The following is a 16,137-nucleotide window of genomic DNA, read 5'->3' on the forward strand; positions in this document are numbered from 1 at the left end:
CTATTCCCAAAGTTACGGAATTTTCATATTTATTATTCGAAAATAAAGCGAGAAAGGAGAGATAACGCACAGATGAGGCACAGACGGGCCAAGCCGCACCTGTGATAGCGCAACTCATCGTAAATACCTTAGAATTTATCATCACTGACATTATTCAAATGAAATTTTCGCGCTGATTCCGAAAATCTAAATATTGATCGACTTCTAAAGCATTCGGCGTAACATAACACTACATGCCTACATTTTACGGCGGTCCTAGAAAGCTACTGACGTTACCAATCAAGAACTTGGATCGCTATGGCGTTGTTTTTAATTTGAATTTGTAATTGTTAATGTCACTTCCAAGGAAGTTTATTTATCGGCATAGATCAGGAAGACAATGTGTATTTGAAAACAACATTGTCCTACAAGCGTCGCCATGTTAAGGTATCGATCAAGGTATCGTGCAATCCAATTTAGAGTCGCGCGATGACGGGTAGATCGAATTTGCCAGTGATATTAGTCGCCGGCGCGACAGCAACTTAAATTTGAGGATTTTGAAATGGGGGTACGAGCCCCTAACCCAGGTTACCCCACTGTCTTGACCTCTCAAAAACATGTTTATGCTGCAACGAGAATAATTATTCCGGTCATCATGAAAATTTACAAACAAGTTGCTGCAATATTGATAAATTACGTTAAAAGTTAAAAATTTGTCAAAGAGCCCAAAAGAGCCATAGGTTCCCGACCACTGCTATATATGATGTATCGAAGTTGATGGGACGGTATATGGACACCATGTTATCCTACGGTAATCTTTGAAAATTACAAGACGTTGATTTGCTTACGAGTTACCTGTTGTAAAGATCAGACATGATTACATTCCAGTCGGAAACGAGCCGATTTTGTATCGAGAATGATATCTTTCGCAATCCCCTGCTAATAACATTACCAAGCGACAATAACGTCGCAGCAAAAATATAACGGAGCACGAGATATGTCAATGATACAGGGAAACCGCGGTTACGAAGGGTTCGCAACCATTGAGGAGATAAAAACTGGCGCTATAAATAAATATTAAATACATCATATCGATCTTGAAGATAGTCAAGGTCAGCGAAATATTGAATTCATTTTCAAGCGCGCCTGAGCACGAACCCATCCATGTTGATATTCAGACCGATCTGGCATGCATCCTTGAGTTTTCGAACCTTTCACTATCGATTGGGTATAATAAATGAAACTCTGTAGTCATGGTCTTTTCGAGGAATTGACACTACGTCAAAATATCTACCTATATTTACCTTTGCAAGCGCTTCTTAGATCAGTACTCCAGGTACCGTCACCGTTGCATGCTACATTTCGCGATGTGCCGTTACTTACAGTATAGCCCGCTGCACAACTTAAGGAACATCTCCCTTCGGACCCTGTGATGTTGCAGTCAAGTACCACCTCACTCGGAATAGACGAGTTGGTGCAATTTGTAGCCCCTGGAAATTTAATAGCACAGTACTCGTTTACCATACAGAGTCGATGATGAAAGTTACACCAACATGCATGTATAAAATTTATTACTTACCGATGGACGAGAAAATATACATATGCAGTACTAATCCAAGTATGAACTTTGGGCTTTCCATTAGAACAATATCCCAATGCGTACAATTATTATAGCGTAAAGCTAATTAACAACGTACGGCTTCCTTAATCATGCAAAGACTCGGTTACACATGGCGTTACCAAATATCTGACTATATTCGAAGTAAAAGCACGTGAAAACAAGCTCAGGATTAAATAGGTGTAATATTATTATTTATAAAACCCCGTTAATGATTGTCATGACGAAAGATTAAACTCTCGAAAGATTGATCAAATCGAAATAATTTCTGTATCTAAAAGTTCACGCAATTTTATTACTAGTGATACGATATATCGATTTGACGTTCGTCCCAGGCAGCCGCGACCGTCCCATCATGTATGTGAGTGTTCTAATCAAAGTCTTCAGGTCCCTGGAAATTAAAATGAAACTAGTGAGTGCTTAATCACTGTGCACTGCACATCTTTCAATATTTGTGCAACTAGATAATGTATGTAATTTAGTTAAAAGATGTTTCGTTGGCACTTCTTCGGGTCATGGTAACGCAAATATATCAGTGTGTTGTTACAGTTGTAGTATACGTTCTACAACAGTGGTTCCCAACCTTTTCGCACCCACGTACCATTTCGAGCTTTTATGCAGTGCTCACGCACCACCCACGTAAGTTACGTGCGCCTAAGGCCGTCAAAATGATTCCACCGTGTTGAAAATGAACAGCCCATTCAAGGCGAATTATATGTTTTCTTTAGAGGGTCCATTTGGAATTCTTGGGGTCAATATATTAAAACGGAATTGGGTTAGATAAGAATCCCAATGCTTTACGACTTGATCTCTTCCCCGTATAGGCCGTCATTGGGGGGATTTCTCCTACCCACGACGAAGACGGCTTCAAATAACTCCAAATCAACCCAACCTGAGCTTATAACTCTTCAGCCGAAAAAAATAGAATCTACTCGCGTACCACCTGGAAGACCTTCGCGTACCACTAGTGGCACGCGTACCACAGGTTGGGAAACACTGTTCTACAAGTTTTCTTTTTACGGTGTAGTGCAGGGGCGGGCAACTTAATAAAGTTCTAGGCGGGCCGGAATACATAATCGATACATTATTCGCGTATTTATCCACCTATACAAGGAATAAATCGTATTTAATGTAAACTTGAAGCTTAATGCTTAAAGACCAAAAATAGTATTGAATGAATATATTATAGCCGGTGCACTTCAATATCTGTTGAAGTCAATCAGACATCTGTGGTCGATCAAATTCATCAACAAGTTCTTTGAACTCTGGGTGCATGTCGTATGTAGAAACCCTTAGCAAAGGCTGCACGGGAACATCAGTTATATTGGAACGCAGCCTTGTCTTGATCAGACATGAGGTAATCGTGATTAGTAATCGTAATAGATTACGACGATTACAGCATTTTCAAGTAATCGTAATCGCAATCGATTACATTCGGAAAAATTCCGAAGTAATCGTAATCGTAGTCGACTACTTCCCATATCTAATCGATTTCTCAGTAAAAGAACGATTACTTTTTATTTGTACAAGGACTATGACATAAACTGAACATTCGTGAACAAGGAAAAGATGTTATACCAGGTTCGTGACAGCACAAACGCCTGATTTTTAAACGCCACTGCTCATTATTACGTCAGAAGCAGCCTATAGCTTTGCGCGTCATTGTGTAAGAAGTATCCACAGTAAATAGATTCGATGTACCTACGTCCTCCATTAGTCTGATTGTAAGAACACCCGCCGTGCTGTATATCAGGTTATCAACGCGTTCCACGTCACGCCACTACCTCGCAGCAGTATAATTTATCTCCGCTCTGCCCATAGTTTAAAATAGTAACTTATGTGTTGATGTTTGGTTATGCTTATGCTTAGTTAAACGCAGTTTGACCGTTGCTGCTTGGCGGGCAGTAGGCCTATCCAGTATACGTACGTACCCGTACACCGGACAAAGATTTGAAATTTTGTACTCGTCAAATAAAACATTGCGGTTTCCACAACGAAGCACTAAAAATCAACAGCTGGTGATATATATATATATCATAAGCGAACCGTTTTGCCATTTCTCGTAACGGCATAGCTTGCAGTGCAATATCTGTACCGGGTATTAAGTTGAAGGCAGAATTTTATGTTCGCTTCGTCTTATTCTCATATGACTCTACTTGAAACGGGCGCCTATCGTAATTTCATAATTATTTATTCAACATTGGGACCTGCCGCCATGGTCATGGGCTTATCTATCATGTTAGCGTGGTTTGTAGCTGGTACCAGGACCAAAACAGCAATTCGTCTCCCAGTCCAAACGTTGGTCTTTGGCCCCCGAGGGCGGTAATCTCATGTTGAAGATTGAATTTCGTCAAGAAATTTAGTAATTGCAATATATTACTATTAATTTTTAATCCTCTCTCAGCCCGCGATGGTCAGATATACCTGTAGAGTTTATTTGTTTGAGGTAATCATGGTGTTTGTCGTCTACCACAGACATTTACACCAGGCCGATTTCATGCATTTTCGATTCCGTATCTGCCGACTTGTAGCACGGCCCACTTCTAAGCTTTTTGTAAGACGCCGCTTACGTGGATGAGGCGGCGAGGAGGAGCCTAGATAAACCTCCAACACTTTAGTAGGAATTCCAAAGTCAACATTGTTCAGACTCGAACCCGCAACCCATTGGTGTTGCAGCCGTGGATTATACCACTGCGCTATCTCGCCACACAATTACCTACCTGTAGAGCTGGGGCAACTTAATTCATAATTATTACCACTGGTTTCTTGTTATAATTACTTTAGTGTATATTGTTAAATCGTGACCTCCGGTTTGTTATATAATCAAAAGATATTGTAGTGGCTCAACCGTAGCAGACTAAACGAAAAACTTTCGTGAGACGCATAAACAAATTGTCATGTCTTTATATCTGAGTGCATGTCTAGCAACTCAAGTTGTAAAGTACTAGGGTCAGTGGCCACATTACCTATACAATAGGACTTGAAAACATTTTCATCATGGTTAAAAAGCATTCATTCAATGCTGCCGTTGAACTTAACAATCAAGTCAAATAATTCATTGGTTTGCTGGTCAGATAGCGTTGTAAAACGTGTTGTAACACCGCCTGCACTTAATTAAGTCTGGTGATGAGCAGACTTAAATTTGAGTGCCGATCCAGACGCATTTGAGTGTGAGCATACTTTTTGACGTGAGTTGAGTAACGAAATCATTGCTGAGTAGAGAATCGCTACTCGACACCAAAGCAATTGGTCTTCACCCTAAATTATAAACTCCAGATTCCAAGCAAAGCAAGTGAAATTTTTGAATATAATTTTTTTTGTTATAGATTGATTGTTTTATTATTTTTGTTGGATTTTCCAACGTCAAGGGGAGCCGCAAGTTGGCAATCATTGATCTAGAGAGGATTTTCAAGTTAATTAGATCTCTCGAAAATACTCTAACTTATGTTGGTTTACGAAATACTTTTTGAGTCTCCTTCGAGCTCGCTCTCCACCCTATTGGGAAATTTGGGGTGCGGCAGTTATTGCCCTGGCAAGAATGCAAATCGTTGGGCGCGATAAATTGACCTCTATGAAAATGGGCAATGGATACATTATGACGTAACAAACAAATGACGCATCTTTTTTAAAGGGAGTTTGTTATCTCATTAGGCCTTTTCAGCGCAATCCATATATTGTCTTCCAACATAGCTTCTAAGATGCAAAATAAATGTAATCGTGAGTAATCGTGATTACTTTTCCAATGTAATCGTAATCGTAATCGACTACTTCCTGATTTTGCTGTAATCGTAATCGTAATCGTAATCGCGTCATTCAGAAGTAATCGTAATCGCAATCGATTACATTCATGAAGTAATCACCCCATGTCTGGTCTTGATAATGTTCAGGGTTGAAAATGTTTGCTCGCAATAGTTTCATGGCCATCTTACTCAGTTTGCGAAACTCGGATTCATTCCGTGATGCATAAAATTTTCCGATACTTTCAGATTATAACTTCACTTTCAGAGTAGAAATTCTCTGCAGGCCGCTCAAAGTCCCGTCACGGGCCGGATTCGACCCGCGGGCCCCATGTTGCCCGCCCCTGGTGTAGTGCGTTTCTGGAAATATATGAAACCTGACAGTATTTGAAACAGCAGTTCCATGACGCAGGTTCCATCAGTAAACCTACAATCACCTGGAGAAATATTTTAACAATAACATGACATTATGCATTTATTTCGATGTAGTGAACACAAAATTACTGATGAACTAACGCAAACCATTCTTACTTCCCTCGCGACATTAGTGGTAACATAGAAATTGAAGATGAAATTTTGTTACTATATGATGTAAATTATGTAAAGTTAAATATTAGGAATGGTGTGAACGTGAGATTCACGTTAGCGTTCTGTGCGTGAACCTCAGAAATTTATAGGCTCAAGTTCGCAAATGAGCCTTGGTAGGTTAGGTTCTACACTACGAACCTTTTTCACGCGTTACAATTTTTCACGTCAATATAACATCCTCGGTTGAAATTCTTTGCATTTCAACTTCGGACCATTCTCTGCATGTTTCGTCAGCAATGCGTTATGCTTGATAGTGCAAATCAACTCATGACTCAATAGGTGACATTGACGTTAATGCATGGATTACAAGCAATTGCTGCTTGATGCGGCTCATTCTAACGTACACGGACGCATTCCAGTGATTTGATCACGTGATGTACTCGTACAAACGTCCATGGGCTACAAAAAGCTACATGCTTTCCAGTGTTACTTTCCGGGTGTGAACATTTCAAATCTGGTCATCAGTTATAACCTCAAGAATACAATGAAAGGATATGATGTGGTCAGATGACAGTATACCTGGCAGAGAAGTCTAACATTAAAATATTCTATGCCCAAACTGAAATGGCATGGTGAAAAAACCATTCGCAATTGTACGTACGATTTCCAATTACGCATACATACATACATACATACTAGTGTTGGGATGACTGGAGTAAACTTTTTCGTATGACTTGACTAGACTCGAGTCACTTTGCAAAAATGTTACTTGATACTCGAAGCAAAATTTACGAGTCAATTTCAAGACATCAAGTAATCGGTGTCGACTAAATCGCTGTATCTTTTATAAGTTCGACTTGTTAGCGATACGCTGGCGTGAGCTGTGAGAGCAACCAATCAATCAATGATTGATCGTTTTACCGAGCCCCCATTGTTATATCTCAAATAAATTGATCACAAACGCAGTGATCGGAGCGTAGTAACGTAATCTAATAGTTAGGGCGATTTTTATTTAACATGTCAAAAAAGTCAAAATTTTGTCAAAATTGTAGCGTTAGGTCAACAAAAATTCAAAATTGTTAACAAAGTCAAAATGTTTTTGCAATCCGCATTTCGTTTGTATCGTAGATTTTGCACTGTCGTTGCACTTATCATTTGACATTTTACTGCTTGTTGCCTACTTTACAGGCCTACTGTTGTAGACGGCCCATTCTCTGCTCATTGTGAATCATAAACATTCCAATGAAACAAATAGGTTGACATGGTGTTATGCTTACCGTACCACAATATCCTAACTGATGCAAGACTGCGTGGGCATTGCATGGCTCTTATATCAAGAAGCGCATGATAAAAATATGATGTAAACGGAATGTCAGAATGAAGCAACACAGTTTGTCACCAGCAGTATACGCACAACTTCAGTGTTGTCAGCCAACAACTGCTGCTGTTGAACGTTCTTTCTCCATTCTTGCCAAGCTACTTAGTAGGGACATACACTGTCTACCCGAGAATGCAGGAAAGTATGGCCACTGGCCACTGGCCACTGGCCACTGGCCAGACGACACTCGAACGATTTCGAAATAAATGGTATTCATCCGCTGACACATGACACCAATAATATTTACTGGCCACGTTATAATGTTTGATCTGGGTCGTTTTTTCCATACAGAAACATTTATCATTGCATATAGTCCCTTTTTTCATCTAATTTCGTATAAATTGATATATATTCCATGTGTTGTTCACTACTTACTGTACTGTATTGAGTCAGCTAGTACTATAAGACTGTAACCGTTTCTATTAGTATTGACTGTGGTAGTAACGAAAGTAGTTATTGTTTGCACTCAAGTATACATGTAGAATTAAGTACGGTACCGTATATGCCTTCAAAAACTTTTGAAGTGGAAGTATTCTAAAATTAAGCCACTTCACTCATTGAATGAAGTAGTGGCATTAGTTACTGAAAAGGGAGTATGTAACCAGCTGACTGCATGACCTGATGGTTACATCGCTGACCTCCTTTTATGGTTTTATGGACTCCGTGGATAATTGAAAAGGACGCGACTCGAGCCAAAACTATAGAAGTGAGATGAATTGTGACTCGGAAATTTGCCACTTGGCTACAACCCTGATAAAATCATAGACTGATGAAGCTGTAGCCTATGAGTCAGGAAGCCTACTTATCATGTAAGCAGCAAAAGCAACACGATAATACCGATGATCCATTACTATATCGTAATCTATGTCCCTCTCAAGATGTTGGCAGCTCAGCGGAGATGAGAAAGTACCAGTATCACCATAACTGTCGTAAAGTACTCTGTTAACTGTTCAAAACAACCCTTATAAGATTTCACTATATTCACAAGCCATACGCATCATTGTAGGATGCAGTTTGCAATCCTTTATTTAATGATACTTGAGAAGGAATACTGCCTTCAATCTGACTGTGTTATAACACCTTGTGATATTTTTTTGCCTTCTCCAGATTACTGCAATGAAGAAGTCAATGCACTCGTCAAAACACGACCAGGAACGGCAGAGTTCATCAATTTTATTTGAGTAGCGGCATCGTCAAAATTAGCTCGGATGATGATATTGCTGGACACAAAACCCGATATGTTTCTCTTCCTGATACAGTAGCAGTGTTGATGGATTAGTTTGTTGCATTTACTATTTTCAATAAAACTATTTTCATGCGCAATGAAGCATTTCAAAATTGAAATCCTTTGAAACTACTGGATGTGACTTTTGATCGGATGGCAGTAACGACTTGCGCAGGCAGGGTTTTCCGTGTTGTTTTCTGCAGAATCCCCATAGCAATCGGACGAAATTCCTGTGCAGTGTTTCTCAGCTTCCTGAAAAGTGTAGTGTTAGGAAATTACTTGGCAACGGACTCGCCGTTTCATCTTAATGAGGCTCATTCACTCATGCATCAAACTAGATGTTATAATTCTGTGGCCATAATCCTGTTCATATCTATAGTAAGACATCTTCAATGCATCACCATCCCAACAAGCTGATTGAAATCATGGTAATGCTGTGATTCACTCTTATTCTGTCAGCACAAACTCTCCCTGATAGTTGGCATTTAAGCTGGCAACCTCCATATTAACACCTGTGATTGATTGTAGCAAGATTCCTAATTGAAACGAAGTAATCCACCAAATTATACATAGGCCGCTACCATACTGCATTTCATTTAGCTTTTACGCTGATCACACTACAGATTACCAACCGACCCATCATACGAAGCTGATAGGGGTTCCACACTGTAAAAAATCTGGTAGATTTACTGGGAAATCTCTGTAAATTTTATCACGAATTACCGGTCGCAGCCAATTACTGTGCGTAGCTTGTCATTTTACATTTTGATATGTAATATTACCTCAATATAGCTGTAAAGTAAGTTACCAGAATTTCTTCGCAAAATTACTGACAGTTACTCGTTACTGCACTTTACCGGGCTATTGGCAAAATTGATTAGCTTCAAAATCGCTGCAGCCAATGTATACGTAGAACTGAATGTTACTGATATATCATTCTAGAGGTGATTTGACCTGATTGACCCTCGTTTGCGACACTGGGGTCTGTCATACCGAAATTGTTGGCCCTAGTATCAATTTAGGTTTTGTAGGGTACAAGAAATAACTGACAATCGTAGCTAATGTGGTACACCGTAGCCATATTATATTATAAGGCAATGGCTGTACGGCTAGTCTCGCTGGCTACATTCGTTGTCACGGATAAGGCTGATAAGTTAGAAAATTAGTTCAGGATGTATAATATTGCTCGGGGAAACTAGAAATATCAGCACCGCATGCTCAGCTGACCATTTGTTAATGGCGGACAAGACGACCTGTAATAGGTTACATTAGGTGACTGCTTTTTCTGAGATTTGTAGTAAACAACCAACGCACAACTGTGACATCACAAGCAGCGTCTGGTTAGGAAAGTACAGTAAGTAGTGAACAACACATGGAATATATATCAATTTATACGAAATTAGATGAAAAAAGGGACTATATGCAATGATAAATGTTTCTGTATGGAAAAAACGACCCGGATCAAATATTATAACGCGGCCAGTAAATATTATTGGTGTCATGTGTCAGCGGATGAATACCATTTATTTCGAAATCGTCCGAGTGTCGTCTGGCCAGTGGCCATTCCATTAGTGAGATTTGAGCAAAGGGTGGAGCGAAGCTTGTTGTGCTTGAAGAAAGTGGACACGATCGTTGAAGATTCCTAGGAATGCCGAATGGAATACGCATCTTAAAAGGTAATACAGTACTACATAGTATTTGTTACCGTGAATATCTGACTCTGCACACCAGCCCTCGATGACTTGGATTTCATGATTGATATATTTCGTTCGCCGCATTCTCTGTTCTATTTTGGGATATTTGTCGACTTATACAGTGACCACATACTCCGCTGCGGAGGAGTTGAAACTGTTGTCTTGGTAATGTCATTTTCGGGCCATAGCATAGATATGTTTTCATCCACTGCTGGATTTGTTTGCCACACATGCCACCTTAAATTAGGAGCCTTTTGCTTCAATACAGAGATAAAGTCATGAATCTCTGCTATATCATGTAAAAGGCGGAGCCGTCATCACACAATGTGCCAGTACCGGTACTTCAAAACATGTTATATTTTTGTTAGCCTATTTGTGTTAGTCTTTATAATGTCATGTCCACTATCCAGGTTAGGAACTTTGCTTTATATAGCGACTTACGCATGAATTCTTTTTAGTGGAACTGCAAGATACTACTTACACAGAAGGAATGAGAACGAGAAAAAGAAACAATTGGAAGTTTGGCCGGTGGTGGAATTAATTCACGTTTTCTTGAGACCACTCGTGTTACTGCATGTCTCCTAAAGAAGAATTAGACCTCCAGCAGCAATATTATTCCATCGATAACCACTTCATCGTGATATCATGAATGAATATACAGTTTGTTCCAATGTCGTTTTGGGGATGTGAAGAAAATGTTGCGATATTTTTGCATCGGGTTGCTTTGCGATAGGTATGGATGTACGTGAATTTACAAGCTGGTATGTAATCCTGATTTACAGGGACAGCATGTAGGTACTAGGTAGGTAGGCGGTAAAATGACAGTCTCGATCGCAAATCTACAGGAGAACATGTAGATTAGATATACCGGAGGTGACTGTAACATTACAGTCTGGCGTGTAAAGTGAGATTACCGGACGAGTGTAAGTTAAATTTACATTGACTAACGGTAATGTTAGATTACCGCGAAATGTCTGGCTACCGTGCTTCCAAACATTTCGCGGTAAATCGAGGTTTTTATTTTTTACAGTGCACTGATGTGGGATCGAGCGAATCACCACCTGAAGCGCGTCCGCATTTCATACTTACATTCAAGTACTCAGATTCAGTTTTAACACCATACAAGCGAGTCCTTCGCCATACAACTAACTCAAATATTCGCCCAGCGTCTTGGCGAACACACAATCACACATATCCCCTGTGGTGAGAATAGAGATGTCATGTACTTGACGTCACAATGCACATTCTGCTTTTTCTGTAAACATGCCAATATTGCGACTTTCAGTCAAAATTACGGCAATTTCCGATTGAGTAGAAACACGGAAAGTCGGTAATTTAGGTATAAAATAAAGTTCTGAACATGATTCCGCAAAGTTGTCTATAGAGATGCAGTTGACCTTTAAATACAGAGTGAGTCCCTATATAATTTGAATCGAGGAACGAATATATACGGGAAGAAGGCGCTGTATTGCTCACGCATATACATCTGGTAAACTGCGCAAGTAGCGGTATAGCGCAGTCTCTAATTATGAGCCAAAAAACATGATAAAATAGGAACCTCGGAAACTTGAAACAAATTGATATGATGCAACATCACTACGCACCTACGCATCCATGATACACCATTTAAGCCTGCCCCAATTGTTGATGAGTAATATATACGTATAAACGATAATCGTTCGATTTAAATCATACAAGCGCGTTGGTTATATCAGCTCTGGGCACTATGAGTAGTTTATAGGACAGGGATACATTGCTATTAGTAGGACGATTTTTTTTACCTAAACATCGGAAGATTTTGACCTAAAAAATCAAAATTTTGCTATTTTTTGACCTTAAAAAACTTCATTTTGACCAAATTTTGACCTAACGTATTCAAATCAGGTGTTTTCCCACATAATGTAAGAATTGTACTCACTGTAAAAAATAAAAACCTCGATTTACCGCGAAATGTTTGGAAGCACGGTAGCCAGACATTTCGTGGTAATCTAACATTACCGTTAGTGAATGTAAATTTAACTTACACTCGTCCGGTAATCTCACTTTACACGCTAGACTGTAATGTTACAGTCACCTCCGGTATATCTAATCTACATGTTCTCCTGTACATTTGCGATCGAGACTGTCATTTTACCGCCTACCTACTTACATGCTGTCCCTGTAAATCAGGATTACATACCAGCTTGTAAATTCACGTACATCCATACCTATCGCAAAGCAACCCGATGCAAAAATATCGCAACATTTTCTTCACATCCCCAAAACGACATTGGAACAAACTGTATATTCATTCATGATATCACGATGAAGTGGTTATCGATGGAAAAATATTGCTGCTGGAGGTCTAATTCTTCTTTAGGAGACATGCAGTAACACGAGCGGTCTCCAGAAAACGTGAATTAATTCCACCACCGGCCAAACTTCCAATTGTTTCTTTTTCTCGTTCTCATTCCTTCTGTGTAAGTAGTATCTTGCAGTTCCACTAAAAAGAATTCATGCGTGGATGAAAACATATCTATGCTATGGCCCGAAAATGACATTACCAAGCCAACAGTTTCAACTCCTCCGCAGCGGAGTATGAGGTCACTATATAAGTCGACAAATATCCCAAAATAGAACAGAGAATGCGGCGAATGAAATATATCAATATGAAATCTAAGTCATCGAGGGCTGGTGTGCAGAGTCAGCTATTCACGGTAACAAATACTATGTAGTACTGTATTACCTTTTAAGATGCGTATTCCATTCAGCATTCCTGGGAATCTTCAACGATCGTGTCCACTTTCTTCAATCACAACAAAGCTTCGCTCCACCCTTTGCTCAAATCTCACTAGGTCAAAATCTTCCGATGTTTAGGTAAAAAAAATCGTCCTACTAATAGCAATGTATCCCTGTCCTATAAACTACTCATAGTGCCCAGAGCTGATATAACCAACGCGCTTGTATGATTTAAATCGAACGATTATCGTTTATACGTATATATTACTCATCAACAATTGGGGCAGGCTTAAATGGTGTATCATGGATGCGTAGGTGCGTAGTGATGTTGCATCATATCAATTTGTTTCAAGTTTCCGAGGTTCCTATTTTATCATGTTTTTTGGCTCATAATTAGAGACTGCGCTATACCGCTACTTGCGCAGTTTACCAGATGTATATGCGTGAGCAATACAGCGCCTTCTTCCCGTATATATTCGTTCCTCGATTCAAATTATATAGGGACTCACTCTGTATTTAAAGGTCAACTGCATCTCTATAGACAACTTTGCGGAATCATGTTCAGAACTTTATTTTATACCTAAATTACCGACTTTCCGTGTTTCTACTCAATCGGAAATTGCCGTAATTTTGACTGAAAGTCGCAATATTGGCATGTTTACAGAAAAAGCAGAATGTGCATTGTGACGTCAAGTACATGACATCTCTATTCTCACCACAGGGGATATGTGTGATTGTGTGTTCGCCAAGACGCTGGGCGAATATTTGAGTTAGTTGTATGGCGAAGGACTCGCTTGTATGGTGTTAAAACTGAATCTGAGTACTTGAATGTAAGTATGAAATGCGGACGCGCTTCAGGTGGTGATTCGCTCGATCCCACATCAGTGGAACCCCTATCAGCTTCGTATGATGGGTCGGTTGGTAATCTGTAGTGTGATCAGCGTAAAAGCTAAATGAAATGCAGTATGGTAGCGGCCTATGTATAATTTGGTGGATTACTTCGTTTCAATTAGGAATCTTGCTACAATCAATCACAGGTGTTAATATGGAGGTTGCCAGCTTAAATGCCAACTATCAGGGAGAGTTTGTGCTGACAGAATAAGAGTGAATCACAGCATTACCATGATTTCAATCAGCTTGTTGGGATGGTGATGCATTGAAGATGTCTTACTATAGATATGAACAGGATTATGGCCACAGAATTATAACATCTAGTTTGATGCATGAGTGAATGAGCCTCATTAAGATGAAACGGCGAGTCCGTTGCCAAGTAATTTCCTAACACTACACTTTTCAGGAAGCTGAGAAACACTGCACAGGAATTTCGTCCGATTGCTATGGGGATTCTGCAGAAAACAACACGGAAAACCCTGCCTGCGCAAGTCGTTACTGCCATCCGATCAAAAGTCACATCCAGTAGTTTCAAAGGATTTCAATTTTGAAATGCTTCATTGCGCATGAAAATAGTTTTATTGAAAATAGTAAATGCAACAAACTAATCCATCAACACTGCTACTGTATCAGGAAGAGAAACATATCGGGTTTTGTGTCCAGCAATATCATCATCCGAGCTAATTTTGACGATGCCGCTACTCAAATAAAATTGATGAACTCTGCCGTTCCTGGTCGTGTTTTGACGAGTGCATTGACTTCTTCATTGCAGTAATCTGGAGAAGGCAAAAAAATATCACAAGGTGTTATAACACAGTCAGATTGAAGGCAGTATTCCTTCTTAAGTATCATTAAATAAAGGATTGCAAACTGCATCCTACAATGATGCGTATGGCTTGTGAATATAGTGAAATCTTATAAGGGTTGTTTTGAACAGTTAACAGAGTACTTTACGACAGTTATGGTGATACTGGTACTTTCTCATCTCCGCTGAGCTGCCAACATCTTGAGAGGGACATAGATTACGATATAGTAATGGATCATCGGTATTATCGTGTTGCTTTTGCTGCTTACATGATAAGTAGGCTTCCTGACTCATAGGCTACAGCTTCATCAGTCTATGATTTTATCAGGGTTGTAGCCAAGTGGCAAATTTCCGAGTCACAATTCATCTCACTTCTATAGTTTTGGCTCGAGTCGCGTCCTTTTCAATTATCCACGGAGTCCATAAAACCATAAAAGGAGGTCAGCGATGTAACCATCAGGTCATGCAGTCAGCTGGTTACATACTCCCTTTACAGTAACTAATGCCACTACTTCATTCAATGAGTGAAGTGGCTTAATTTTAGAATACTTCCACTTCAAAAGTTTTTGAAGGCATATACGGTACCGTACTTAATTCTACATGTATACTTGAGTGCAAACAATAACTACTTTCGTTACTACCACAGTCAATACTAATAGAAACGGTTACAGTCTTATAGTACTAGCTGACTCAATACATTTTCACTTACCGATTTCGGACAGTACGTAGCTTTAGAGGAGTACCGGTATTCCTCCGTGAAAATAAAGTGTGGACGGGAGTACATGCGATAGTTGCCTGTGTTCGGTAGTCAACTAGCTTGTGTATCTCGGATACTTCATTGAAGCAAGATGGTTGGAAGTGATCCGCGCATGAATATGATTCTGTGCGCAATTTTGGTCTTCACGGTGTTCCGCACTGTTCAGCTAATCAGCTATAGGCGTCCGGTCGGCTGACGGCATATGGCTTGTGAAAGCGATGTAAGGACACTTTGAGTACCGCATATTGCGTATTGTAGCAGCCATACGCGACATAACGTCTACCTCCATTCCTCATCTTCTTAACAGCTTTCATGATCACACTGAAATACTCAAATCCACTGCAACAGGGATAACCTTATGCAAACCAGGTATCAAGACTTCTGCTGTGTCAGTTACATGACGTCATTTCATGGCTGAATGGTTTCGTTTCCGTTTTTTGACTTTTCGATTTATAATTTAAATTACTTGAAAACTATAAGGTATTTTCAATTTTCATTATTTTATTCATATTCCTAACCACATAATGTACGAAATAAGGCAAAGTCATTTTTGAGATGCAGTTGACCTTTAAACAGCTAGAAAATACCACGAATTTTAATTATGCCTCGTACTTGGAAAATTCAACTTGACTTGACTCGAGTCACCTTCAAAAATCCAGTGACTTGACTTGACTCGAGGTAAAATGTGCAATGACTCGAGATGACTTGTGACTCGAAGGACAGTGACTTGATCCCAACACTGCGCATATACATACATACATACCCGTCGTCTAAATATAGCATATTGTGTTGCTTTGATGACACTGC

General features: G+C 39.6%; 5 long non-coding RNA genes across 5 annotated transcripts; 3 read left to right on the top strand and 2 right to left on the bottom strand.

Moving 5' to 3' along the window:
* Positions 1 to 7,627: 7,627 nt before the first annotated feature.
* On the top strand, positions 7,628 to 8,870 carry LOC145438672 (uncharacterized). Its single transcript, XR_013914994.1, has 2 exons — positions 7,628 to 7,946; positions 8,348 to 8,870. It is a non-coding gene; the product is annotated as an uncharacterized LOC145438672 (long non-coding RNA).
* A 334-nt stretch (positions 8,871 to 9,204) lies between these two features.
* On the top strand, positions 9,205 to 10,834 carry LOC145438671 (uncharacterized). Its single transcript, XR_013914993.1, has 2 exons — positions 9,205 to 10,141; positions 10,618 to 10,834. It is a non-coding gene; the product is annotated as an uncharacterized LOC145438671 (long non-coding RNA).
* A 1,559-nt stretch (positions 10,835 to 12,393) lies between these two features.
* On the bottom strand, positions 12,394 to 13,038 carry LOC145440033 (uncharacterized). The gene is made up of 2 exons (XR_013915406.1): positions 12,885 to 13,038; positions 12,394 to 12,641 (listed from the first exon to the last, which is right to left on the bottom strand). It is a non-coding gene; the product is annotated as an uncharacterized LOC145440033 (long non-coding RNA).
* A 358-nt stretch (positions 13,039 to 13,396) lies between these two features.
* LOC145438673 (uncharacterized) lies at positions 13,397 to 14,498 on the top strand. The gene is made up of 2 exons (XR_013914995.1): positions 13,397 to 13,707; positions 14,175 to 14,498. It is a non-coding gene; the product is annotated as an uncharacterized LOC145438673 (long non-coding RNA).
* Positions 14,325 to 15,899, bottom strand: LOC145438674 (uncharacterized). The gene is made up of 2 exons (XR_013914996.1): positions 15,283 to 15,899; positions 14,325 to 14,544 (listed from the first exon to the last, which is right to left on the bottom strand). It is a non-coding gene; the product is annotated as an uncharacterized LOC145438674 (long non-coding RNA).
* Positions 15,900 to 16,137: the final 238 nt, after the last annotated feature.

This window comes from Botryllus schlosseri, chromosome 5 (genome assembly GCF_051294905.1).
Source record: "Botryllus schlosseri isolate E-star chromosome 5, Bs_hap1, whole genome shotgun sequence".
Lineage (NCBI taxonomy): Eukaryota > Metazoa > Chordata > Ascidiacea > Stolidobranchia > Styelidae > Botryllus > Botryllus schlosseri.